The sequence below is a fragment of the Oxyura jamaicensis genome, chromosome 1 (genome assembly GCF_011077185.1).
Source record: "Oxyura jamaicensis isolate SHBP4307 breed ruddy duck chromosome 1, BPBGC_Ojam_1.0, whole genome shotgun sequence".
In the NCBI taxonomy this organism is placed as follows: domain Eukaryota; kingdom Metazoa; phylum Chordata; class Aves; order Anseriformes; family Anatidae; genus Oxyura; species Oxyura jamaicensis.
The window spans coordinates 119,120,062-119,147,421 of NC_048893.1; the positions used below are offsets into that span (position 1 = coordinate 119,120,062).

The 27,360-nt window shown below is 43.3% G+C and overlaps 1 protein-coding gene across 2 annotated transcripts in view; it reads left to right on the forward strand.

Moving 5' to 3' along the window:
• The first annotated feature begins 284 nt into the window (after positions 1 to 284).
• Positions 285 to 27,360, forward strand: part of TAB3 (TGF-beta activated kinase 1 (MAP3K7) binding protein 3) — a 49,321-nt gene continuing 22,245 nt past the window's right edge. The window contains exon 1 of one of the 2 annotated variants that reach the window (XM_035316045.1): positions 285 to 485. The gene's annotated coding sequence lies outside the window, so the exon portion shown is untranslated. The remainder of the gene's footprint in view (positions 486 to 27,360) is intronic. The other variant, XM_035316044.1, reaches the window with a different exon arrangement.

Genomic DNA, 27,360 nt, shown 5'->3' on the forward strand with positions numbered 1-27,360 from the left:
GACGCGGTTTAATGGGTGACATTGGTGTAGGCGGATGGTTGGGCCAGAAGACCTCGGAGGCCTGTTGCTTTAACTACTTGTTTCGCATGAGCTCCCCCTCCGTGTTATTTTAACCGCGCGCCTCCCCGCCCCGCCCCTCCCGCTCTCGCGATGCCGGGCGCCATGCCGGAGCCGGGCGGGCGCAGGCCGCGCCCCTCCCCTCGCCGCGCGGCCTCAGCGCCGCGCACTGAGCGTGCGGCGCCGCCCGCAGCCCGGAAGCGCTTCGCGGCCGCGCTCCAGGCCCCCCCCTTCCCCCCTCCCTTCCCCCCCTCCCCCCCCCCCCCCCCCGGGGACCCGGGGGGCCCCCCCCCCCCTCCCCAACCTCCTCCAGCGGCCGGCGCGTGCCGCCCCCCCTCCCAACGGCTGCGGTGGCGGAGGCCCGGCGGGGCGCCCAGGGGCCGGGCATGCGGCCGGCGGCGGCGGAGCCGAGCCCCCAGCGCAGCACGGTGAGGGGCGGCGGGGCCGGGGGTGCACCGGGAGTAAGGGGGCTCGTCCCCGGCCTTGGTGGGGGGAGGTGGAACGCGGCCTGTGAGGGAACGGCGGGGCAGAACTCGGGGCTTGGAGACCTCCCCGGGGGTCCTGGGGGGGCCGGTCCGCCGTGGGAAGGGAAGGGGGAGCAGCCGCCGTGGTGCTGCTGGGGGTGGGAGGGCCCCAAAGGGAGCAAGGCCGTAGGTGTGCTCTGCCCGGGCTCCTGTCCTGAGGGCAGGTCCTGCCGGTTGTGGGGACTTCTGTGGGGAAAGCAGCCTGGTCTGTGTGGGGTTGCTTTATCGTTATCGTTATATCTGGGCATGCTAGGCAGATGCTACCCTATGCCTTGGTGTTATACCCCTGCTAAGTGTTTGGCCCCGCAGTTAGTGCGTGTCGCCCCCATTCAGACGTGACTTGTGATGTGGCATTGGCCGCTCTTTCCCCTGCTTCATCAGGGAGAAAACAAGGCGGGTGGTTTGTCAAATGGTCTGAGAGCAGCTGTGCTTCAGAGCTTGCGGCAGAGTCCCTGTCAACCCAAAGTAGTATGGCCCAGGTGTGCTGCGCTGCAAGGTGATGCACAATGTAAAGCAAGGTGCTCTGCTCAGATAGGTATGCATGGACATTGGTGTCTTTGAAGGCTTAATTAATTTCACGATGCTATTAGTAATGATTAATATTTATTGTATTGATTCTGACTTTAAAAATCAGCTAGAAAGTTGGCTATTTCTAATGCTTTTCCCATTGCTATCATAGTTACTGAACGTTACAGCTTGCCAACATGATGTTCTACAGCAGTTTTCTTCTTCCCCTCCTTGTCCGTTCCAAATAAATACTGCGAGTGGATAGGCTGACCATTCCTGGTGGTGCACTGAGAGGTGTCCGGCATCTTGAGTGCTGCTGTTCACTGTTACTGAAATTGGGAACTGATTGATTGTAGGCTCGTGTTCTGTGAGAGGTCCATTTAGAATCACAGAATGGTTGGTCAGTTTTCTTTTCAGAAGGCAAAGCATAGAAGAACGTTTAGAACGTGTACATAAAGCCTGTGTGGGCCAAGGTCTGTAACTGTTCTGGTAGCACTAGTTTGGTCTTCAGACCTGTGAGAAGAGCACTGCTTTCCCCTGCCCCATGTCAAGTATATTTTCTCTTAACAATTCTTCTTTTTATATGAAATATGTTAAATTCATTTCCTCGTAGCAATGAGACAGGAAGAGGATTCTTAAAAATAAAGTATTTCACAACATTCGTTAAAGTCAGCCCTTTGTCCTGGCCTGTGAATGGTGTCAGTTGAGAGTAGCAATCGGAAGAACAATCTAATAACATGTATCAGTGTGTAAATACATGTGTCCCAGTTCACTCATAAGATAGTTAATGTATCAAATTTTACATGCATTAGAAAAGGGTAATAAAATCAGCATCTAAAATCAGCAAAGTCTGCCTTTAGTCTTAGGCCTTTTGTTTTAGGTACAGTGAGATGGATAAGGGTGATGGATGCACGCTTTACTTTTATTATCTATTTTCTTCTGGTTCGTGTTGTAACTTTTTCTGTAGGTGACTGCAGATATATGTAAAGAGGATATTGTGAGATCTATGTCCATTCTTTCTTGTTTTGTGTATCCCATCAAGGCCCCTTTTTCTTTCTGTTAGTCATCATCTTCAAGTAGATAAAATGAATAGGTGTTGTGAAAATGGGCTGCCTTTTCCACCAGATTTTGGCGATATGCCTGTGCTGATACCTATCCCTTGAATTGCAGAGGAATAGCAGTTTCTAATGGTAAATGATTCCTTTGAATTGTTCCAAGCGAATACATTAACGCAATTCTCAGTGTTATCAGGTAACAGTTTGTCTCTGTCCCCTCTCAGAAATCACATAGCACTTAAGGAAACAATGTTTTCAGTTGTACTAGTCTGTAGATGCTTTCTCCTCATTTTGATCCTGTGATGATTTGTTTAGTATGTAGTTTTAAGTAGCATAAGCAGCCCCAAAGGATGGCCTGCAAAAGTATAAAGTATTCTTGGTTGGGGTCAGAGTTGCATATTTCTATTATGCCTGCTTAGTCATCCAACTTGACTACAGCACATTTTGCTCTCGGTGTGTCTCTTTCCACAACTGTGAGCTGAAACAGGTGTACGTAAGTATCTGTGCACGCGTAAGTGCAAGTAAAGGTATCTACAGTGACAGGCTTACTTTTGTTACTTGGCATGTGTAAAGACAGGTGACGGAGAGTGAAACTAAGAGTTTGTATAAAGCCTCAGACTTCTTCATAAGCATCTTTTGGACTACGTTTGAATTCACGTGTTTTGACTTACAAGGTAGAAATATCTGTGACTTGTGTTCTTGTAATGTGTTTTCCTGTCCTTATTATTGCCTTTACACAAACTGGGGGAGGGATGACACCCCCTAAACTTGAAACTGGTAGTGCTGCCTAGCACTGTAAACTGATACTTGGGTACTAGGGGATTACTTTCAAATCTCTGCCAAGCTCTTCTGCTGATACCTGCCTTTTTTTTTCTTTCTTTTTTTTTTTTTTTTTTTTTTTTTTACAAGTTGGAGCTTCATTCAGATATCTAAAATAATATAGACTTATTTCTGTAGAGGCATAATAGAATGAATTATCTGAAGGGTGATATTAGCTGTCTTGTGAAAGGCCAAGACTCATATTGTTGAGTTTGAGCGTGTGGTGATGTCATGGTGGCAGTTTGCACATGTAAGCATTCTTCCACATGGGAAGATAAGAGTTCAGAAATGCTTGTTTAGTTTCTTCTATGCAAATGTCAAAGGTGTTGGTTCAAAACATTTCCAGAATAGGTTCTTGTATTTTGCCAAACCTTAAAGTATCACTCAGTTATCCTTGTGAAAGGCTTTCAAATTGTATGTTAATAATATGTCACAAATTTGTCTCCAGCTTAAGACAAAAGATGTTAGACCTGATACTGTTCTTGCAGAAGGTTCTGTAGTACCGAGTATCTTTTATGGCCTCCTACTTTGTACGAGTTGGAGGGTTTGTTGTCAACTTCTGTGCCGTGTCAGTCAGTGCTTTGAAGATGGCACTGTAGGACTAGTATCCAGGAGACTCATCTGCACAGCCACCAGAAAAGGAGTCACTGAAGCCTTGTTATTGGCATGAGAAGCTAAGAACATCTGTCAAAATTCAGCACGCAATAAGATGGTGAGACAAATTACAGTGTTGCTAGTAAAACATACAGATCAAGATAGAAACATTTTTTTTCTTGTTCTTTTTATCTCCTTTTAAAGATGAATTATACAGGATATATCACACGCAGTTGCTCAGTTTCATGTCAGAGTGGATCTAACACTTCAGTGTCTGTGCATTCCCTTGATTACTACTTCAAATGTCTGTCCTCCTCCAAGTACTGCTTCATTACAGCCAGTAGAGCAATATAGTACAAAAGTGAAGAATTTCATCTCCGTCAAGGTTATATACAGCTCTGCGTTCTTAAGAAGCCATAGTTCTTGGATTCCAGGTAGGCTTTTTTTTTTTTTTCTCAGGGCCTGAATTTAAAGCAGTGGTGTTCTAAAAGCATCTTCAGTGCATTACTGGGTTCTGCCCTAACCTAACTCTATCATAAGGAAAGTTACTTCTCCTTTTTCTCTTTTCAGAGGTTGTATAAAGCAGGATAGCTTTGTAAGCAAACAGTGAAGCTACAGACTAGAGTTAAAGGTCATTGTGCTATAGCCCTGTTCAGTAGCCTATCACAGCTTAAGTATAGATGTTTTGCTACTTACATGTGGGCTTGCTGATGGATAGTTAAGAATGTTTCCTTAAAAGCACTTTTCAGCAGGTTGCGTTCAGTTAGTCACATTCCACAGTCAATGTGCTTTATAAAATGCTCACATTCCAATGAAATTGTATGTCCACTAATACATATATATTAATTTGAAAAGTGGATCAGTTTATGTGAAATCATGGTAGAGTTAGGGATGCTTTTAGGGGAAAAAAAGAAATCAAATGCTGTCAGCATTTGTCTCAGATGTCATGGCAGATAAAAGTATGGATACTTTTCTAAAATGTTGTCAGTGTTGACTGTTCAAGTTTGATCATGAGATCCATGGCAGTGCTAGTATTTTAATTTGGTTGTGGCTTTAAGGCTTTTTTTTTCCCTTCCTTGGTTGTATTCAAAGTTTTTTGGCCCGAAGTCTCATCTGTCTGAGAAATTTTTACTGGTTTACAATGTTATAGGCTATTGAAAATAGCTGGTGAAAGGCTTCTTTTATTCTTTGTATTGTGATTGCATTTGTCACACAGTGTATAAATCTTCAAGTATAATTCTTTCTCTTTTGAGAGGAGCTTGTATACTGTGGCTTAACTCAAGCCATGGACACTTACTGCCAACCCTTGGAGGAGTCAGGGATTTATGTTCTGCCTTGGGTTTTGGTATTGGGCATGCCATCAGTGGTAGTTCAGAAAGGTGCAATGGGTTCTGTATTTACCCAGACTTTGTGCAAGTGCTGAAAGGAACTTAAAATTTGCCTTTCCTGTTGGTGTCCTTGAAGATCAGCTTGCAGAGGCAGTGGGCTGCGTGCTAGATCACTTGTGGAGCATTGCTGTTGAAATGTGCCTGTTTCGCTTTTCTGAAACTGTTAAGATTGTGTTGATGGAGTAGTGACTCTCACTGTAAAGCTGCTAACATCAGGTCAAGTGTGACGTATCCGGACAAGGCAAAGTGTTCATTTGGTACAATTTTACTCTGTTCCTTCATACTTGTTCAAAACAGTATATTAATAGGATAAATTTATACTAACAAGCATTTCTCTGTCAAATATTATCCTTCTCTTCCCCCTGCTGACTTGAAGGTGATAAAAAAAAAAACACTTCATTTTCTGGGTAATTCTATAAGAGTGCCACTTGTACAAAATCAAGTTTTTGCTTCTAAGTGATCTCACAGTGTACAGATGTGACTTCAGTATCCCTGGGATTGCTGAGTAAGTATTGTAACTGAACTCAGAATGCTTGCATGAGACACATTTTTTTAAAAGAGACCTTTTAATGCTTTTGTAGGTCGGCATGAGTTGCAACTCACTAGTAAGTTTCAAATCGACAGTGCAGGGAAACAGTTATTTTAGTCTGCAGCTCTGCTTTGTTTCCTGCCGCTAGAGCAGGATTGTGAAAAATGTGGTTGTAGAAGTTTGCTTACTATTCCTGCTGTATGAGCAGCAGTGCTCTGTGCAGGTATTTCAAAACAGGTCTCGCTATCAGTCTACAAATGTGTCGTGTGCTGTGAGCTTGAGTAGCTCATTGGAATGATGTAAGTGGTTTTGTACTTCCTCTTGCTTCTGTGTTGAAGACATTAGTCTTCAGTGTGTACCTGTGCAACTAGCAGGTAGCAACGGTGAGATATCTCAGTTCATGTCCAGCTTCCTTTTGTGTTTGTTTGAGCCTTTTTTTTTGTCGTTGTTGTAACAAAGCTTTTTTTTTTTTTTTTTTTTTCTTGGAATATCCAATTTAAAGGAACTGGGTGTAACTGTCTCTGCCATATCTGTTGCAGTGTGATGCAGTATGTCAGAATACAGACCCTCTTAACTGCAGTCTTCCTCTTTGCTTTTGAAGACCTTGCTAGATACAGTAAATGCTGCTTCTGCTTTAGAGAAAGTCCCAAGTCAACTACGTGTTCTACCTGCCAGTCCTTTTTCAGGCTTGGGAGTTGAGGTAAGCAAGGCTGAAGGGAGCATTAGGCCTACAAGACCTGAGTCAGATCCGGTTCTTTATCTGTTTTTTTATCTGGTCTTTAGAAAAGACCAACTACTGTATTTTAAAGAGAGAGAGAGAGACAGAGAAAATAAAGGGTCAGCGAAGTTAAGTGTTGAAACAGAGTTCCTTCATCTAGGACGAAGAAGTCTGTGAAAGGGAGATGAATGAGCAGCTTCTGTGAAGAGCAACTTGGTCAAGTTGTCCAAATCCAGGAAAGAAACATGCTCTTCTAGCAACTCTTTAGAGCAAGCCTTGGTGTCTTTAGTTTTAGGAGGATGGCATCTCCCTGTACTGACATGGACATCGAGGGATCTTCACTGATCTTTGCTGTTGTTAGGCAGCAAGGCAGCAGAACCAACAACACAGACACTGCTAGTACTGTGACAAGCAGTACTTCTATTTCTGGAGGAACACACAGTCACTTGAAAGCTGCTTTTCCCTAACTGAGGCTGCTTTCTGTAACAAGAGTTGTAACAAAAATGCATGACGGGTCTCCGAGGAGCATATGTTACCCAAGATGTGATTGGGGCAGGGAGGCAGCAGCTTGCATTGTTCCGTTTGTATCTACACAACTCCTGGGCTTTTCATTTGCAGAAGCCCTTGTGCCGTTTGTTCTTGTGTATGTTTGCCTGCAGGTCAAAGGGAAGCTTTATTGGGCAGGTGTCTGGTATCTGGTGGAGGGTTCTCCTCTTGGAAACAATGGAAAAGATGACAGAAGAGCTTCTGCTTCTCTCATATTTTAAGGAATCCATATGTTCTCAAAGACAACATTCTGCATACTCTTTAAGGTAGAGGGGGAAAGCTTTCTTTGTATTGCCGGTCTTGGATGCATTGAAGCAATCCCTGTGGAAATTACTCTGTATGGACTTAATAATTGCAAGAACTGGATGGGGGGGGGGAGGAAACATAAAGGAACTGGCAGAAAAGGACCAAAAGAAGTTGCAGCTATTCTTGCATGAATTCAATTTAAAATGAAATCAACAACAACAACAAAAAACCCACCAAAGTTCTCCTCTTTTTTTCCCCTCTATTGATTCCTGTTAAAATCTACATCATACTTTTAGTCCCTCTTTCTATAAAGAAGTCTGAAGAATTGTCCTAATAGCTCATGGTTTTTGAAAGGTCTGAAAGCTAAAGCTTTTGTAAGAATCTACAGAGTAGTAGAAGAAGGGCAAGGGGAAGAAAAAGCTTCAGCTTTTATGATAGTCTTTGATTAAGGAGGGAAAAAAGTTATGAAATTAGCATTTTAGTTTCTCTTTCTTGTTTTTTCATTATGTGAGAGAATACAGATTTGAGAGGGTACAGACGTGTCTTACAGTAAAAGCTGTGCTCTCATGACTGTCACAAATTTCTTTGGGGTTACTCTGAATTTGCTTGAGCACGAGCATTGGTGATCATTCTATTCTCTTGTTCATTCACCAAATGAACGTTTGATGTTAAGATTTGTTAGTAGTAGTTTATAGTAAACCCTACTGGTATTTTGCGTTAGTTTCTAAATGCTGCTTTCTGAAATGAGCAAGTTTATATACTTTATTTGCCACTGTTTGTTGTGTTGCTGTCAGTAAAAATGCTTATGATGACTGCCACACGCTTACATAAGCTGCACTCGTTTTTAACTGAAACTATTTATGGCACAGGCTCTTTGGTCTGTTCAGAAAATGAAAACTCCACATGCTTAGGGGGAATGCACTTAGGCTTGCTAAGACCTTTTTTTGTCTGTTTTCCTGTTCATTTTGTTGTTGTTTTCTACTGTTTTTTTTTTTCTCTTTTTCCCGGCAAGTATGGGGTGTGCTTAAATGTTTAGGGCAAGTTATTTCTGAGTGTAGTAGAATGTGTGAATTATGTAAACACGTTCTGTAATCGTAAATAATCTTAAATTTTATTAAACGATAACAAATTGCATGCATTCAGAGAAACATGATGGTTTTTCTTATTTGTTCACAAGTAGCAGTGGTCCTGTGTTGTGTAGCATGAAGATCCTAGCTGCTGGTTGCCTGGCGGTGAGTACAGCACGACACAATGCCATGAGAAGGCTGCCCTGTAGGCAGGCACTCCACAGAACATTTGTTGGAGCTGTGGTGGTGATTTCAGCAGCGTCTTCCTGAAAAGCAGTAGCACAGTTGTATGGCAATTGTATTAGACAGTATTTAGCTGGGGTTCCATTAACCGTTACTTAAACTGCAAGCTCTGAAAAAAATAATGCTTAAGCATTACATGAGTTTACCAAGGTACAAACCTCAAAACTGAATTATAAGTTGTTAGTAAAGATACATTTGAGTACGTTAAGTTTGTTAGTTTGATTAAAGAAGTTACAAACCCACTATGCTTAAAATATTCAGGAATTACTCGTATAACTTTAAAATTTTCTATTGATTAACTTCTCAGGAAGGATCTGTGAGGCTTGCGAACTTGGGTTTAGGTGTTTCATTTAATTCTTTCATGATACCAAATTAAAGTCATATCACTGCTATGTATCTCATTGAAATACTAACTTTTTTTTCCAGCATCATAGAAGTATGCATAGCTTGCCCCCTGTTTAAGTTTTCTCTCTTCAGTGATTCTTGCTTGCTGAAATTCCTTCACAGCTCATCTGGATGTGTAGGATAGCTTTGTTTTTTTCTGTGGTCCTGGCTAAGAACTTTCCTGATTCTTGCAAACAAACAAAAAAATGATGACTCAGGAGGGATTTCAGGAATGCTGAAACAGCCACCCCCCTCTCCAAGGCTTGGGTTCCTGGCTTGCTTTTATGTAGGTCATTTGGATGTTACAGGGTACTGTACTGATTGCCATGTCACTTAACCTTGTTTACAAGATTTCTAGTTTCTCATTTTCTCCAATGGTCATACTGAGCATTTGAGACTTCCAGATACATTGGGCTCTTGGAAGCCGGCTGCAGCTATGAGGTGGCTGTACTAACCGAGACAGGCAGAAAGCTGCTAAAAGTGCTCACAGGTGTATGGCTTAGACTGATCTAATAACAGAACAGTCTAATTTGTAGCATTTGTTTTTGTCTTTACCTAAAGGAAGAGTCTGCTCCAGAGATACTCCTCGTAAGATTTCGTGATCATTTTGTTCTGACTCTGCTCTCCCCACTGGCTGCCTGGTTCTGGCACAGCAGATGACACCAAGTTAGGTACGTGTGTCGATCTGCTCGAGGGTAGGAAGGCTCTGCAGGAGGATCTGGAGAGGCTGGACCGATGGGCCGAGGTCAACTGCATGAAGTTCAACAAGGCCAAGTGCCGGGTCCTGCACCTGGGGCTCAATAACCCCAAGCAGAGCTACAGGCTGGGAGATGTGTGGTTGGAGAGCTGCCAGGCAGAGAAGGACCTGGGAGTGATGGTTGACAGTCGGCTGAATATGAGCCAGCAGTGTGCTCAGGCGGCCAAGAAGGCCAACAGCATCCTGGCTTACATAAGAAACAGTGTGGCCAGCAGGGCTAGGGAGGTGATCGTCCCCCTGTACTCAGCTCTGGTGAGGCTGCACCTCGAGTACTGTGTTCAGTTTTGGGCCCCTCACTACAAGAAGGACATGGAGGTGCTTGAGCGAGTCCAGAGAAGGGCGACGAAGCTGGTGAGGGGCCTGGAGAACAAGTCTTACGAGGAGCGGCTGAGGGAGCTGGGCTTGTTCAGCCTGGAGAAAAGGAGGCTCAGGGGTGACCTTATCGCTCTCTACAGGTACCTGAAGGGAGGCTGTAGCGAGGTAAGGGTTGGTCTGTTCTCCCACATGCCTGGTGACAGGACGAGGGGGAATGGGCTAAAGTTGTGCCAGGGGAGTTTTAGGTTGGATCTTAGGAAGAACTTCTTTACCGAAAGGGTTGTTAGACATTGGAACGGGCTGCCCAGGGAAGTGGTGGAGTCACCGTCCCTGGAGGTCTTTAAAAGACGTTTAGATGTAGAGCTTAGGGATATGGTTTAGTGGGGACTGTTAGTGTTAGGTCAGAGGTTGGACTTGATGATCTTGAGGTCTCTTCCAACCTAGAAAATTCTGTGATTCTGTGATCTTTCATTTATCCTGGCACAAGGCTTCACGTGGTTTTGAGGTGAATCAGAAGTGATCAGGGTTGAGCTAGTGTTTGGTGGTTGTAAATAAGAGTTCAGCTTTAATAATCCATTTGCTATTTGGTCCCTAAACATTTGTTCTAGTGCCCCTGGGAGGAGCAAGCAGACTAGGGAAAGGAGAAGCAAATTGCTTTATTTTTGCTGTATTAAAGTGATTATGAAACAGTCAGACCAGACTGCCTATGTGATAGTTTGCTCTTGTGGAAACACCCAATACAGCTGATGGTTTGTTCTGTATCATTTTATGTTGATAAATATTTCCTAGGACAAAGGTATTTTTTGTTCTTCTAAAACTTAATTCCTCAAGTTAGAGGTTGTTTTGTAGCTAATGTTCACTTGTTTCAATTTTTAATGTTTTTGGAGTTCAACAACAGGAAAAGCCCATCTCCTTTTGGGGGATTGTTCTGTTGTGGTTTTTGTTGTTTGTTTCAGTGTTCTCAGCTGTGACTGACACCCTGTGCTACAAAGAAAATTATAGCATTTGGATGTTCGGTATTCCTTTTCTCTTATATCTGCCTATTTCTCTCTCTCTCTTCATGGAAGGGAAGTAGACTGCAGCCCTTAAATAAGCAGGGACAATCTTAAGTTTGCTGTTTAAGAAAGTTTGTAAGAAGCTTGATATTTGAGTGTAGTTGGGTGTTGTTTTTTTTTTGTTTGTTTGTTTGTTTGTTTTTTTCCTCCTGTGAATTATTTTGCACTTCTGGCATTTGAACAATTCTTTCTTTCTGGAAATAGCATTCATAATTCAAGTTCTAATATTACAGGTATTGCTAGTAAGTTAAGTCTTTCTAATGACTCCCAACTTTGTCCAGGTTATGTCTATTCCATTATATAATCTTCTCTATAGAGGCATATTTGTAAACACCGCTAATTGATAACATAACTTAAAAGTAATAAAATTGAATTTTCAAGTCTAAGAGGTGTTATATGAACAATTCTATCAATTGGGACACATCATTTAGAATTCTTTTAGTGAGATTTCCTTTAATTCTTTGGCTCTCATTTGAAAGTAAAAGCTGTTTTAATAAGCTGTTTTAATAAGCATTTAATAAGCTGTTTGTTGTAATACATGATTACAAATTCTCACCCTGCATGCAGTTTAAACATGCATGTTACAATTCTTTCATGATGGTGTTCAATTATTGGCAGCTGTGATGCATGTACTAAATACTTTTGCCTTACAGTCGATACTACAGTGTTTGAACTTGCAGCCTGTTTTTCTTCATGTGCAGTCTGTGGTTTTTTGGAACCTGTTCAGTTAATCTGAGCATGTATAACTACATAAAGAATGTCTTTACTCTTCTGCATACTCGGAAATTTGTTGATTAAGGCAGTGACTCATCAGGGTATTTTATCTGTCTCCAGTTAACGTACTTTTCAAGTATGTAGAAAGTCGCTCTTCTGATCAAAGTGGATGGCTGGGTGTGGAAACATGACAAATCATCAGGCAAAGTAATTGGTATTGGAGCATGTATGTACCAAGAGCTCAGTATACGTTTTCTTATAAGAGAACACTTAAAAGTGTTCAAATTTGTGTGAATTTTGTTTTTAATTAACTTGAAAGTCGGACAAAATCAATAGTGAGAAGATAGATGAATTAAGAGTAACCCCATAGGTTAAGCTGTTCACACAGCAGTAGAGAATTAGTGGGCCCTGAGTGCCCAAGGTCTGGTAACCAAAGTCTGAAAAAGTCACTGGTTCTGTTTGGCTAAGCAGAGGGTGTGAGTACTCACACTGTGACTGTGGATTCAAAGCATCAGTTTAGTGTTATTTTAATGTATTTGGGCTTCTGAAATCTACAAATCTGTAAGTGATAGCACAAGGAGTAATGGCTAAACTAAATGAGGAGAGATTTAAGATGAGATGTCAGAAAGAAAATCTTCCCTGTGAGGACGGTGAGGCACCAGAATAGATTGCCCAGAGAAGTCCCATCCCTGGAGGTGTTTGAGGCCAGGTTGGACGAGGCCCTTGGCAACCTGGTTCAGAGGGTGGCATCCCTGCCCATAGCAGTGGGGTTGAAACCAGGTCATTCTTTCAGCCCAAACTGTTCTGTGATTCATGCTGCTTCATGTCCTTCATGTGTGTAGGGCAGATACTGTCTGTTAGTTGTTGGCTGCAGGGGAATCCTCAAGTGGCAGTGTGTTTGGCTGATGGAGGGTGTCTGCAATTTATTTTAAACCTTAGATTTTTCTGCTGTATAACCTCTTGTATACAGGATTACATTTGATTTGTGGGAAGGTATGACCTTTGATTTTTTTCTCCTATGTGTTCTCAGCAGATGATGTTCTTCTAAGACTCCTGGGAGTTAGACCAAGAGACCTGTGTTTCAGATTCAAATTTGTTGTCTAAGTGGAGAGCTGGATGTGTTCCATGTTGTTTTGCTCTACACACCATATGCATACTGCCAAAGCTGAACAGTAAAGAAATGGGAGATTCATTAAAGAACTAGCTCAGAACTAGCTTAACACTGTTATGCTTCTTTGCTGCAGCATCTAAGCAAAAAAAAAAAAAAAAAAAAGTGGTACTCTTGCTAGGTGAAAGACAAAAGCTCTTGTAGCTTGCATCTGCAGGCACTCAGATTATTGGATATCTGTTACACTCTTTCATTCTTGTGAAGGTGAATAGTATTGAGTACAGCACAAATACCAGGGTAATTTTAGAGTAACATAAAGAACATTTCAGGCAGTTCTTTTGCTACTGTTTTACCAACTTATCCACAGGACCCCACATAAAACAATGGAGAAGTCTGTTAAAAAGGGCTGCACTTCTGGAGGATGCACCTACCTTAAGCTGCTGGACAGCATCTTGTTTTAGGCACATTAAATAATCCAAATGTCTTGAAGAGTAGAGTGAGTTAGTAACTATTTTAAGTTTGGGCTGTCTTTGAGCTTTTTTTCTTCCCTCTAAAGCAGGATTATGTGGGTAGCTTCCTAAAAGGGAAATGAAATCAGAGCAGTTTATCCTACCAGCCTTAATGCAGTACACCAGGGCAGATCAGTGTGGAAATGGTCTGGCTTTAGAGAGATACTGATTGCTTTAGGTGTTTAACATGCATGTTTAACTTGCATTTGGAAGGATGTTAATGATACAGCATAAAAATAATGTTTTAAAAGCTGAAATTGTGAATCTAGACTATTTTGGATGAAATGCCTTGAAGTCATACTTATTCTTGGAGTCTCAGAAAATGTGCTTTGTTCATTTGCAATGTGGTCAGGTTTATACCATTTTTTTCCTATAACTGGACCTGATGGAAGTGAAACTTGCTCATAACTTTAGCATCAGACAGCCATGCAAAGTCAACTGTGGAAAGACTAGCTACTAGCAACGGGTCTGTTTACATTTTTTTTTTCCTGTAAGCCCAGTTTTATGGAGCCACAGAATTGTTTAACACGTTCCTGCTAAAACTTGTGACTGCAGGCAAGGAGGGCTATAGGTCCATCTTCAGAAAATTGGTCTTTTTATACTCCACTCTACATTAAAAAGTCATGCACGCTTCCACCACGAATTGTGTTAATCTCATCATCTGGCTCTGAAATGTTCTGGCCTGGCACCAGACCAACAAAAATAAACAAATGTGATTTGACTACTGATAACTTGCCTTTGCATACATACAATGTTAGGGAATAATCAAGATGTCAGGACTGTTAAGTACAGTTTTCCTTAACCTACTGAAGTCATGACTTAAAGGTCTCTAAAGATGGGTAGAGCATGGTCTTTAGCATCAATTCATGCTGGTATATAGAAAAGGGATAGAAAGTCACAGAGCTTCTAATTTAGAGATTATTAAAATGTCAGAAAGATCAGTTTTCGGTCCTGTCATCTGTCCAGGGCTCATGGAAAAGCACAGAAGTTACTTGTAGTGTGAAGTGGAAGTCAATATTTTTGTGGAAAAGCTCAGTGTTGGTAGCTGCACTTTTCCTGCTGCTATCTGTGGTCTCTCAGCGTGCTCACTTTGGGATTAAAATATCTGATTTAGTGCCAGATTCTGTGTAAGGAAGAGGACACTCTGAAGCTTATATCAAGTAAAGCTGCTGGTTACTGTTCAAGTCCTCTGAAGCTGTACAAGAATTTTGACAGGAATGCATCAGTGCATCTCAGGATGAACAATTGTATTCGTATTCTGGTCTTTCCATTATCTATTTTGGCTGTCCTATTTCTGGCCTAAGATTATGGAACAAGTGGGTCTGAAATATCTAGACTTCCTCATGGAGATTTGCCATTGAAGCAATGCCACAGACAGGGCAGCTACAGCTTTATCTGAGTGTTGATTATTTAACCATTACCCTACACCACCCAGGTTTCTCTCTCCATCAGCTATAGCATAGAACCTGATTATGGAAGTTGCTTAGGAAAAGTCACAGCTTTCCTTCCACCGGACTTACCTGTATCTCGTTAGTATTCTTTGTAGAGAAGGAAGATGACTGTGGCCTTAGCAGAACACAAATTGTGTTGCATAAACAAAGATCTAAGTTTAAGATACTCTTCCCCCCTTGCCTAAAGCAAAACAAAGTTTGATCTAGAGTTTATATCACATACATATATGATGCCTGATTATATCTATATAGACATATATATGGTGGCAGATTAACCTTATTTTAAAGTATCCTTTCTGTTTCACTAGGAAATTGGGTACAGTAGTTCCTCATGCAACATGCCCTCAAGCATCTATGTTCCTATATGTGTGTATAAATAATATATACACATATTATTTATATATCTTAATGTATTATCATATAAAAGTTAGCATACATAGATAATATAATTAATATCGTATGTCACTTCTTGATGCGGTCTCTCCTTGTGACAGCTTATGGTTATTAATGCAAAGAGTTGTTGGGATGTATCACAGAATAGTCAAAGTCCGTGTTACAGTTTGGTAATAAAGTTTCCTGGTGTGATAGAAAAGCTGGGTGTGCTGCATCACTTGTCCGCCATATTTTATAGCTATTAGTCACATCAGAGAAATGTAGGCAGTTGGTATATGAAAACGTAATTCAAAACATCAACAATGGAAATCAGTTTTCTGGTGATTAGAGAGCATTTGGTTCATATTTCTCTGCACTTTGTAATCTTCACACTGCTCTGTATTGACTCCTGTCTCTTCCGTGTTTTTTCTGTGTTGGCCCCCTCCCTATTTCTGTCATATTTTTTTTGTTCCTGTTTATGTGCCTCTCCACTTCCCTCCACTGTTTCCTCTGTGTAGAGTCATATCCTCCATTAGTGTGTGTTTGCTGTGGATCCTGAAAGCAGGTTTTCTTGTCTTCTCGCTCAGCTCCTTGTGTTTCTAGTCTAGTGTTTTTCTTCTAGCGGCAGCCATAGTGAGGACAGGCTGGTAGCGGTCAGGCCAGAAACAGGGTTACGTAGGTGCCTGTGCTTCCCAGGACCCCTTTATTCTTTCTGCTTTGTAATCTCTTAGCTTGTTGTTTTGGGCATAAGAGTTCCAGTGCATGCCATGCATGGGCAGCCTTTACAATAGATGTTGCTTTTGGCACCGTCAGTTACATGGGCTGCTAATAAATTTACATAGATCATTTAAATTGAAACTAATTCTAGTTAGTTTCTCCTTTTATCTCTGCATTAAAAGGAATGCTTCTTTACAAATAGAAATATGTTTTGCAATTGCTTTCTTTGTGGTGCAGCAAAATTTGAAAGTTTGAGACAGGTGCTATTACAGAAATTGTCTGCATCATATCCTGTAGTGTTCTTCTGCATATGCAGTTTTCAACAAAATAGAAACCTTTGGGTTCAGCCAGTGTATTAAACACAGGATATTTTCAAGGTTTGTTATATAAAAACTCACAGCATACATACCAGAGGAATCCTACCCGTCGTCTTATTTTCAATTTTCATTTATGACATTATTGCTATTAGCCACCATAAAGTTGTCAGAGGTATTTCAGAAGCAGGAAACCCATTCATTTAATTGAAATGGTTGACTTAGAACTCCTTCTTTCTACCTACTTGAATTAAACTATTCTTGAATTAAAGCTTATTTATCAATGAAACTTTATTTTGGAAAGTTTCTGTTGGCATTAATTGCCCATCCTATCGCTTATTCATAGCATGGTTAACTCAAAAGAGTGAATTTACATCTTGTAGTTCTTGTAGCTTCAGCTGACTCAGAGAGATGGCTGAACTCTTACTTCATTGTGAAATTGTTTGCTCAGAGCCACCCAAGTAAATCAAATAGCTGGTTCAAAATTGGGATGGTATACCACTGAATGCATGAAATGCAGCTGTGTGCCTGTACGGATTTATCAGCCGTCTCAGATGACTAACCTGATTATGCTGCTTCTGCTCTGCAGATGGACAATAGTTTCTTTCAGTTTTATTGCTAGCAACCTGTTTATTTAGAGCAAACATTTTAACAGGGAGAAGCCTGAATCAAAGGGTGAAGGTGAACAGAACTGAAGGAGACACTGAATCTAAGTATATTAATAGCAATAAGCATGTTTAACAGTGGATTTGTGAGTGTAGTTAACTCTAAAATTTTATTACTTTTATATGACAAGCCTAATGACACATTCATATTCTTAGATCATGACTGTTGCCCTCAGTCTTCCTGAAACCTCTGGCTTGAGCAAATAGGAACTAGTCCATGCTTACTTTGCAGGAGTTCAGTGTTTCAATTTGTGGAAGTCTCTTGTGGGAGGACTCTGTATTTTGACAAGTGTAAATGCATCTTACAACAAAGCCTGTACTGAATGTCTTACAAGTGAATGCCAAATGTGGCAGTGAATTTGTGACTAGGAGCAGGAGCTGATGCTGAGGATCACTTACATTGTGTAGGAGCTGTCAGATGTCTCCTTGGCTGGGACAGCATTAAATTCCTGGTAAGGCCTCCAGGGGCAGCTCGGCCTCCAGGGGCCGCTCGGCCTCCAGATCAATGCTCAGAGACAGGTATTCTGTGAGGACATTTAATGTCACTTTTGAGAAGGAAGCTTGCCTTCTGGAGCAGTTACGTATTAAAGTGTTCCAGTGGCTTTGCAGTTTGTTGGGCCTTGGCTTTTAGTAACTGTTGAACCTGGAAATACAGATGGGCTGTACCATGGATTTGCAGTAGATGTTTTCTGATACTGTTAGTACATGTTTAGTTTTATATATTCTTGGAAGGGAATGTGTATCCTTTCTGGCTCACTTTGACTCCTAAAATAGGATGTAGCAGTCACCCCTCCTCCCCCCCCCATAATTTTCACACTGCATTTAGTAGGGCCAACATACGGAGTTTGTGAATTGGGAAATCTGACAGTGTGCTCAAGCTGGGTTACTGCAGGATTTTTTCCAGCCACAGCCTGTAGTTCACAGCTATTCAGTCAGTAGTTATACGTACATCCTGGCAAGCAGGACAATTCATCATCCTTATAAGTTTTGGTACAAATGTGATAGAATCTCCTGATTATCTCTGTGACATACATACTCAGTTCTTCTCAACACTTTGGCCTGGTACTCTGCAGAATTTGGAATTGTGGAAACTATTACTTGCTGTTTACTAACATTATTCCAGAACTGTCTTAGTGCCTTGTAAACCTACTGGGTTGTAACTGTTGTGTAGCAAGAGCTGCTTCTAGCTGCTTGGGGGAGTGAGAGAACCATAAATTTCTAATGAAGTATTTCATTATAAACACTAGAAGGTTACTAGTATCTTCTTGGTAGTGGAATTACTAGCCACGTACTTCTTAGCCACTTGCTAAAAGGATTATTTTTCCAGTTAAGTAGTCTTCTCATTATCCTTTGGTTCTTACTGTGAAGTAATTAGAAGTACTCTTTATTTTATGAACATTTGACTTGTATTTAGGGTTAAGATCATTTTGACTCCTTTTGTTTACAAAGCAGTGGAATAAATAAGTTCTCTTAGTGTCACATACAGATACCATCTTAGAGGACAGAAATGTAAACATGACCAAAGCCATAGAATAACGTATGGGAATACAATAGAATAATGTTTGGGAAACAAGATCTTTGTGCTCTACATACTAAATCCTTTTCCACCTGGTAACATGCTATCTCAGTGCCTGATGTTTTTGTTCAATTGGTGTCAACACCATGACCTTTTTGATGTCTTTTATCATAGATGGAAGAGGAGGAACGGTAGATAGGTAACAGTTGTCCATTTAGATGCTGACAGCTTACAAGGGTGACAGACCATAATGAAAGAGAGAAAAGCAAAGCAAATACTAAAGCACACAAAGCAACACAAAATAGGTTCTTAAGAGGGAACAGTGATTGATTATAACTTCCGATTTTCTTCCTAGCAACAGCTGTCACTGAAATGCTTGCCCACAGACCACAGAAGAAACCTAATTATGCTTTAATCCCATCCCCAGGCAGTGTCCCTGTTGTGTGAAAAATGGATTTCTTTCTTCCAGGTTTCTCTTGCCTTGGTATTGTATGTTGCCTTTTGTGTGATGAAGACAAACTGAAGACAAATTTATCGAATTTGTCAAAATAGTTTGCAAACATGGACAAAATTGATCGTTGCATAAATGAATAAAAGCAAGAGAAGGAATGTCTTCATTGTTTGACACTCCTGTTTCATCAGCGTGAGCTAATGGTATTGTTGTTGTGCTCGCTTTGATGAGTTATGCTCCATTTCGGTACTCTGAGCTGTTCTAGGCCATCAGGTGAGGCACCTGTGAAGCTGTTGTATGCCATATGCACAGGGAAATTGAATCAAGAATTGGCAAGTGAGATTGTGTAACTTTACCAAAACTTAAGAGACCAATTGGTCAGCAATTTGTCAGCTTTATTTTTAGTTTTATTTTACCATATACTTCTTTACTATGTTTCCCTTTGCCTTCCTGCTATCCAGGAGCTTTTTGAAGCTGTTGGCCTTCTTTCATACAAATGAATGAATGTTCATCATAAAACAGCTTGCCAAACCACTCAGTTGTGGTTTTTAGTGACTTAGCCAGTCATTCACTTAAGAGCAAGTGACAGCAGCAAGCTGAGCTCAGCTTTACACATTGACAGCTTTTCTTTTTTCACTTTGTGGAACTTACTGTGTATGTATGAACTGACAAGATAAGTTCAATTTTGTATTGCTTTCTAGCTCTGTTTCCAGGCTATGAAGCAATGTACTCCAAAAGCTATGGCATGTGTCACCCTGTAAGTAAAAAGGCTTCTGTAATAAATAAATGGTCATTGTGATATAGGTGGTGTGAGAGAAGCTTTTAGCTGTATATAATCCTAAAAATTACTTTACCTGGACTGTTGCAGAGAAAAATAATTCCTGTTTTTTGTGATACAACATGTTTAAATACTGTGATTGTGGGCCTAAAAACAGGTGTATGGAAAAATTGTCTTGGAAATGCTGTAATAGCTTAGCTTCTCGTATTTGAGATTTTTTAAACAAGGTTTCAGCTACAAATCTCTATAAAGTTGTCACATGGCAGTAAAAGCGTTTGCTTTCCTCTGCTGCAGGAGCAATCCAAAGTTGTATTTGGATTGGTGAGTGTTCTGACACCTGTCGGCTGGATTGGTTATTTGGTTCTATTTATTTGAATGGTTCAATAAATGGAAACTTAACGTACAAAACTGTTTGTTTCATCATTTGTAGTATCATTATAGTGCAACTTCAAACCATTTACAGCCAGTTGAATATTCTTCTGCAGGCACCTTTGAATTGACGCCAACAGTGGTTCCAGAGGCTACTCAAGGATTAGAGGTGTGATTATGTGATTGCATCTGCAGCCAGGTCACATGCCAGGCGTGTTTACAAGGCTATAATTGGGTGCAGATGCCTATTAAACAGTAGGTATGCGTGGGATGGGATGTTAAAACCTTTTGCTCAGTTGATCGTTGGTGCAAAGAAACTCAGTTGGAATCATCTTAAATTTAAGGTCTTTATTTATGCAAAAATGTCCCCCTTGGTTGGCAGCTCCCCCCAGACCCTCTGCAATGGTGAGATGTTCATGTCCAGCTTCGTTTTGTGTTTATTTGAGCTTTTTGTTGTTGTTGTAACAAAGCTGTTTTCCAATTTAAAGGAACTGGGTGTAACTGTCTCTGCCATATCTGTTGCAGTGTGATGCAGTATGTCAGAATACAGACCCTCTTAACTGCAGTCTTCCTCTTTGCTTTTGAAGACCTTGCTAGATACAGTAAATGCTGCTTCTGCTTTAGAGAAAGTCCCAAGTCAACTACGTGTTCTACCTGCCAGTCCTTTTTCAGGCTTGGGAGTTGAGGTAAGCAAGGCTGAAGGGAGCATTAGGCCTACAAGACCTAAGTCAGATCCGGTTCTTTATCTGTTTTTTTTTTTTTTTTCTCTGGTTTATCTGGTCTTTAGAAAAGACCAACTACTGTATTTTAAAGAGAGAGAGAGAGACAGAGAAAATAAAGGGTCAGCGAAGTTAAGTGTTGAAACAGAGTTCCTTCATCTAGGACGAAGGGGTCTGTGAAAGGGAGATGAATGAGCAGCTTCTGTGAAGAGCAACTTGGTCAAGTTGTCCAAATCCAGGAAAGAAACATGCTCTTCTAGCAACTCTTTAGAGCAAGCCTTGGTGTCTTTAGTTTTAGGAGGATGGCATCTCCCTGTACTGACATGGACATCGAGGGATCTTCACTGATCTTTGCTGTTGTTAGGCAGCAAGGCAGCAGAACCAACAACACAGACACTGCTAGTACTGTGACAAGCAGTACTTCTATTTCTGGAGGAACACACAGTCACTTGAAAGCTGCTTTTCCCTAACTGAGACTGCTTTCTGTAACAAGAGTTGTAACAAAAATGCATGACGGGTCTCCGAGGAGCATATGTTACCCAAGATGTGATTGGGGCAGGGAGGCAGCAGCTTGCATTGTTCCGTTTGTATCTACACAACTCCTGGGCTTTTCATTTGCAGAAGCCCTCGTGCCGTTTGTTCTCGTGTATGTTTGCCTGCAGGTCAAAGGGAAGCTTTATTGGGCAGGTGTCTGGTATCTGGTGGAGGGTTCTCCTCTTGGAAACAATGGAAAAGATGACAGAAGAGCTTCTGCTTCTCTCATATTTTAAGGAATCCATATGTTCTCAAAGACAACATTCTGCATACTCTTTAAGGTAGAGGGGGAAAGCTTTCTTTGTATTGCCGGTCTTGGATGCATTGAAGCAATCCCTGTGGAAATTACTCTGTATGGACTTAATAATTGCAAGAACTGGATGGGGGGGAGGAAACATAAAGGAACTGGCAGAAAAGGACCAAAAGAGTTGCAGCTATTCTTGCATGAATTCAATTTAAAATGAAATAAACAACAACAACAAAAAACCCACCAAAGTTCTCCTCTTTTTTCCCCTCTATTGATTCCTGTTAAAATCTACATCATACTTTTAGTCCCTCTTTCTATGAAGAAGTCTGAAGAATTGTCCTAATAGCTCATGGTTTTTGAAAGGTCTGAAAGCTAAAGCTTTTGTAAGAATCTACAGAGTAGTAGAAGAAGGGCAAGGGGAAGAAAAAGCTTCAGCTTTTATGATAGTCTTTGATTAAGGAGGGAAAAAAGTTATGAAATTAGCATTTTAGTTTCTCTTTCTTGTTTTTTCATTATGTGAGAGAATACAGATTTGAGAGGGTACAGACGTGTCTTACAGTAAAAGCTGTGCTCTCATGACTGTCACAAATTTCTTTGGGGTTACTCTGAATTTGCTTGAGCACGAGCATTGGTGATCATTCTATTCTCTTGTTCATTCACCAAATGAACGTTTGATGTTAAGATTTGTTAGTAGTAGTTTATAGTAAACCCTACTGGTATTTTGCGTTAGTTTCTAAATGCTGCTTTCTGAAATGAGCAAGTTTATATACTTTATTTGCCACTGTTTGTTGTGTTGCTGTCAGTAAAAATGCTTATGATGACTGCCACACGCTTACATAAGCTGCACTCGTTTTTAACTGAAACTATTTATGGCACAGGCTCTTTGGTCTGTTCAGAAAATGAAAACTCCACATGCTTAGGGGGAATGCACTTAGGCTTGCTAAGACCTTTTTTTGTCTGTTTTCCTGTTCATTTTGTTGTTGTTTTCTACTGTTTTTTTTTTCTCTTTTTCCTGGCAAGTATGGGGTGTGCTTAAATGTTCAGGGCAAGTTATTTCTGAGTGTAGTAGAATGTGTGAATTATGTAAACACGTTCTGTAATCGTAAATAATCTTAAATTTTATTAAACGATAACAAATTGCATGCATTCAGAGAAACATGATGGTTTTTCTTATTTGTTCACAAGTAGCAGTGGTCCCGTGTTGTGTAGCATGAAGATCCTAGCTGCTGGTTGCCTGGCGGTGAGTACAGCACGACACAATGCCACGAGAAGGCTGCCCTGTAGGCAGGCACTCCACAGAACATTTGTTGGAGCTGTGGTGGTGATTTCAGCAGCGTCTTCCTGAAAAGCAGTAGCACAGTTGTATGGCAATTGTATTAGACAGTATTTAGCTGGGGTTCCATTAACCGTTACTTAAACTGCAAGCTCTGAAAAAAATAATGCTTAAGCATTACATGAGTTTACCAAGGTACAAACCTCAAAACTGAATTATAAGTTGTTAGTAAAGATACATTTGAGTACGCTAAGTTTGTTAGTTTGATTAAAGAAGTTACAAACCCACTATGCTTAAAATATTCAGGAATTACTTGTTTAACTTTACAATTTTCAAATTTTTTCAAAACTGAACACAGTACTCGAGGTGCGGCCTCACCAGAGCCGAGTACAGGGTGACAATCACTTCCCTGGCCCTGCTGGCCACGCTGCTTCTTATACAAGCCAGGATGCTCTTGGCCTTCTTGGCCGCCTGAGCACACTGCTGGCTCATATTCAGACGACTGTCAACCAACACTCCCAGGTCCTTTTCTGCCAGGCAGCTTTCTAACCACACATCTCCCAGCCTGTAGCTCTGTTTGGGGTTGTTGGGCCCCAGGTGCAGGACCCGGCACTTGGCCTTGTTGAACTTCATACTGTTGGCCTCAGCCCATGGGTCCAGCCTCTCCATATCCTCCTGCAGAGCCTTCCTACCCTTGAGCAGATCAACACACGCACCTAACTTGGTGTCGTCTGCAAACTTGCTGAGGGTGCACTCGATCCCCTCATCCAGATCGTCAATATAAAGAGTGACTAGTGACAGGCCTCCACCTGGATTTAACTCCATTCACCACAACTCTTTGGGCTTGACTATCCAGCCAGTTTTTAACCCAATGAAGCGTATGCCAGTCCAGGCCACGAGCAGCCAGTTTCTTGAGGAGAACGTTGTGGGAAATGGTGTCAAAAGCCTTACTGAAATCGAGGTAGACCACATCCACAGTCTTTCCCTCATCCACTAAGCGTGTCACCTTGTCATAGAAGGAAATCAGGTTCATCAAGCAGCTCCTTCCTTGAACCTGCCTTTCATAACCCCATGCTGACTAGGCCTGATCGCCTGCTTGCCCTGCAACTGCCGCATGATGACACCCAAGATAATCTGCTCCATGAGCTTCCCTGGCACTGAGGTCAAACTAACAGGCCTGTAGTTCCCCGGGTCTACCCGGCTCTTCTTGTAGATGGGTGTCACATTTGCTGGACGTCACATTTGCTAGCCGCCAGTCGGCTGGGACCTCCCCTGATAGCCAGGACTGCCGATAAATGATGGAAAGGGGCTTGGCCAGCTCCTCCGCCAGTTCTCTCAGTACCCTTGGGTGGATCCCATCCGGCCCCATCGACCTGCGTACATCCAAGTGCTGTAGCAGGTTGCCAGCCACTTCCTCGTGGATTGTGAGGGCCACAATCTGCTCTCCATCCCCTTCCACCAGCTCAGGGTACTGGGCGTCCAGAGAACAACTGGTCTTGCTGGTAAAAACTGAGGCAAAGAAGGCGTTAAGCACCTCAGCCTTTTTTCCTCATCTCTGGTTACTGAGTTTCCCCCCGCATCCAGTAAAGGATAGAGATTGTCTTTAGTCCTCCTTTTTGTGTTGATGTATTTATAAAAACATTTTCTGTTATCTTTAACAGCAGTAGCCCAATTGAGCTCCAGATGAGCTTTGGCCTTTTTAATTCTGTCCCTCACAGCCTCGCAATGGCCTTATAGTCCCCCTGAGCGGCCCGCCCTCTTTTCCAAAGATTATAAACCCTCTTTTTTCTCCTAAGCTCAAGCAAAAATTCTGTGTTCAGCCAGGCCGGTCTTCTTCCGCACCAGCTCGTCTTTGGGCACGTGGTGACAGACTGCTCCTGAGCCATTAAGATTTCTTTCTTGAAGAGCGCCCAGCCTTCCTGGGCTCCTCTGCCCTTCAGAACCACCTCCCAAGGGACTCTGCCAACCAGTGTTCTGAACAGCTCAAAGTCAGCGCTCTGGAAGTCCAAGACAGGGGTTTTGGAGGTCCCCAAAGAAGAGGTCCCCTTCCTGACTTCGCCAAGAATAGAGGACTCTGGCATTTTGTGGTCACTCTGCCCAAGACAGCTCCAGACCACCACATCTCCCACCAGTCCTTCTCTGTTAGTGAACAGAATGTCTAGCGGGGCACCTCCCCTGGTAGGCTCGCCCACCAGCTGCATCAGGAAGCTATCTTCCATGCTCTCCAGAAACCTCCTAGACTGCTTTCTCTGGGCTGTGTTGTGCTTCCAGGATATGTCTGGGAAGTTGAAGTCCCCCACGAGAACAAGCGCTGACAATTTCACAACTTCTGCCAGCTGCCTGTAGAACTCCTCATCCGTCCCCTCATCCTGGTTTTGGGGTCTATAACAGACCCCCACCAGGATGCTTCCCTTGTTGGCCTTTCTGCTGATCCCAACCCATAGGGACCCAACCTTATCATTCCCAGCCTCAAGTTCCACAACATCAAAACACTCTCATACAGAGAGCCACACCACCACTGTGCTGCCTGTCCCTTCTGAAGAGCCTATAGCCAGACATTGCAGCACTCCAGTCGTGAGAGCGGTCCCACCACGTTTCTGTGATGGCAACCGAGTCATAGCCTGCCTGCTGCACGATGGCTTCCAGCTCCTCTTATTTGTTACCTATGCTGTGTGCATTAGTGTGGATGCACTTCAGTTGGGCCATTACCTTCTTCCCTGCCCTTGCCATTGTTCCCCCTCGTACACCTCCAACAAGCCTTATTTCATCCCCATCCCCCTTCTTACCTAGTTTAAAGCTCTCTCAATGAGCCCTACCAGCTCCTGGGCTAGGATCCATTTTCTCCTTAGAGATAGGTGGGACCCGTCTGTGGCCATCAGGCCGGGTGCTGAGTAAAGCGCCCCATGGTCAAAAAACCCTGAATTTCTGTGTTGGCACCAGCCTCTGAGCCATGTGTTTATCAGGTGGGCTTTCCGTGTCTTCTCTGTACCCCCCCGCCACTGTTGGGATGGACAAAAACACCACCTGTACTCCCACTCCATCCACTAACTGTCCCAGTCCCCTAAAGTCCCGTTTGATAGCCTTCAGGCTTCTCTCTTCAGTATTATCACTGCCAGCCTGGACTATCATCGATAGTGGATAGTAATCAAAGGGGTAAACCATCCCAGGGATTTCTGGCACATCCCTGACCCTGGCCCCAGGGAGCCAGCAGACTACCTACAGGTTGGGTCAGGCCAACAAATAGGGCCCTCTGTTCCCCTGAGAAGGGAGTCGCCTACAACGATTACCCTTCTTTCTTTCTTGGTGGAGCCAGTCTTGAGGCGTGGAGTGGACTTCCTTGCCCTAGGCATCCTCCTGGGTAGGCTTTCCACCACATCCTCACCCACTGGTCTCAAGCTCCAGGGCCTCAAATCTGTTGTATAAGGGCACCTGGGAAGGTGGGGCCGGTAGGGGGGGAGGCGTTGCCTGTGAGGTCGAGCAGGGAACTGTCTCCATTCCTCCTCAACTCCAAGGTCCCCTCCCTCTGCCTGACAGCGACCGGGCAGGGGGTCCACCCCCATCTGGGGGGTCTCACCCCAGTGCCTCTCCTTCAGGCCCTGCAGGGAGTTGCTCCACCAGTCCATCTCCCGCTCACACTCCCTGATGGCCCTCAACCTTTCCACCTCCTTGAGCTCTGCCACCAGGCGGACCAGGTCATCCACCTGCTCGCACCTCACACACACAGTACCTCTGCCTCCCTCAGATGGCAGCAGCAGGCTCTGGCACTTCCTGCACTCAGAGACCTGAACTACCGCATTTCTGAGCGGGCAGTCAGTCTGGGTGGCTACAGACTTTCTAGAGAGTGCTCTGCCTAGCGTAGACCATCGCGGCCTACCCAGTGGTAGGCAGCCGTCAGATGAGTTGTTCTTAGCGGCGGGGGGGTGGGGGGGCAGGGCTCTGCCCTCCCTGCTCGCCCTGCCTGCGCGAAGTGCCGCGCCCCGCCCTTCCGACGCGCCCCGCCCTGTTTGCCCGTCCTGGTCGCCGCGCCGCTGGTCGCTCGCGCGCCCTGGGGGCTGCTTTGGAACGTCGGGGTGGAGGGGCGCTGCTGGCACGGCCTTCGCCTCCTCAGCCTCCCTCGCGAGGGCTGCCGGCTCCTGGCGGCTCCCTCGGCTGCCTCGAGTGGCCTCGATGCCGGAAAAAAAGCCCTGCCCGTCCCGATCCCCCGCTCAGCTGCAGAATGCGTCTGCCCCGGAGCTGAATGCCTCCGAGTGATCCGAATTCTTTCATGATACCAGATTAAAGTCATATCACTGCTATGTATCTCATTGAAATGCTAACGTTTTTTTCCAGCATCATACAGCTATGCATAGCTTGCCCCCTGTGTGAACGCATCTTACAACAAAGCCTGTACTGAATGTCTTACAAGTGAATGCCAAGTGTGGCAGTGACTTTGTGATCTAGGAGCAGGAGCTGATTCTGAGGATCACTTATATTGTCTAGGAGCTGTCAGATGTCTCCTTGGCTGGGACAGCGTTAAATTCCTGGTAGGGACTCCAGCTGGTAACCTCGGCCTCCAGGGGCAGCTCTGCCTCCATGGGCACCTCGGCCTCCAGGGGCACCTCTGCCTCCATAGGCACCTTGTCCTCCATGGGCACTTCTGCCTCCGTGGACATCTCTTCCTGCATGGGCACCTCTTCCTGAATGGGCACCTCTGCCTCCATGGGCACCTCTGCCTCCATAGGCACCTCTGCCTCCATGGGCACCTCTGCCTCCATAGGCGTATCGTCCTCCATGGGCACCTCTTCCTGCATGGGCACCTCTTCCTCCATGGGCACCTCTG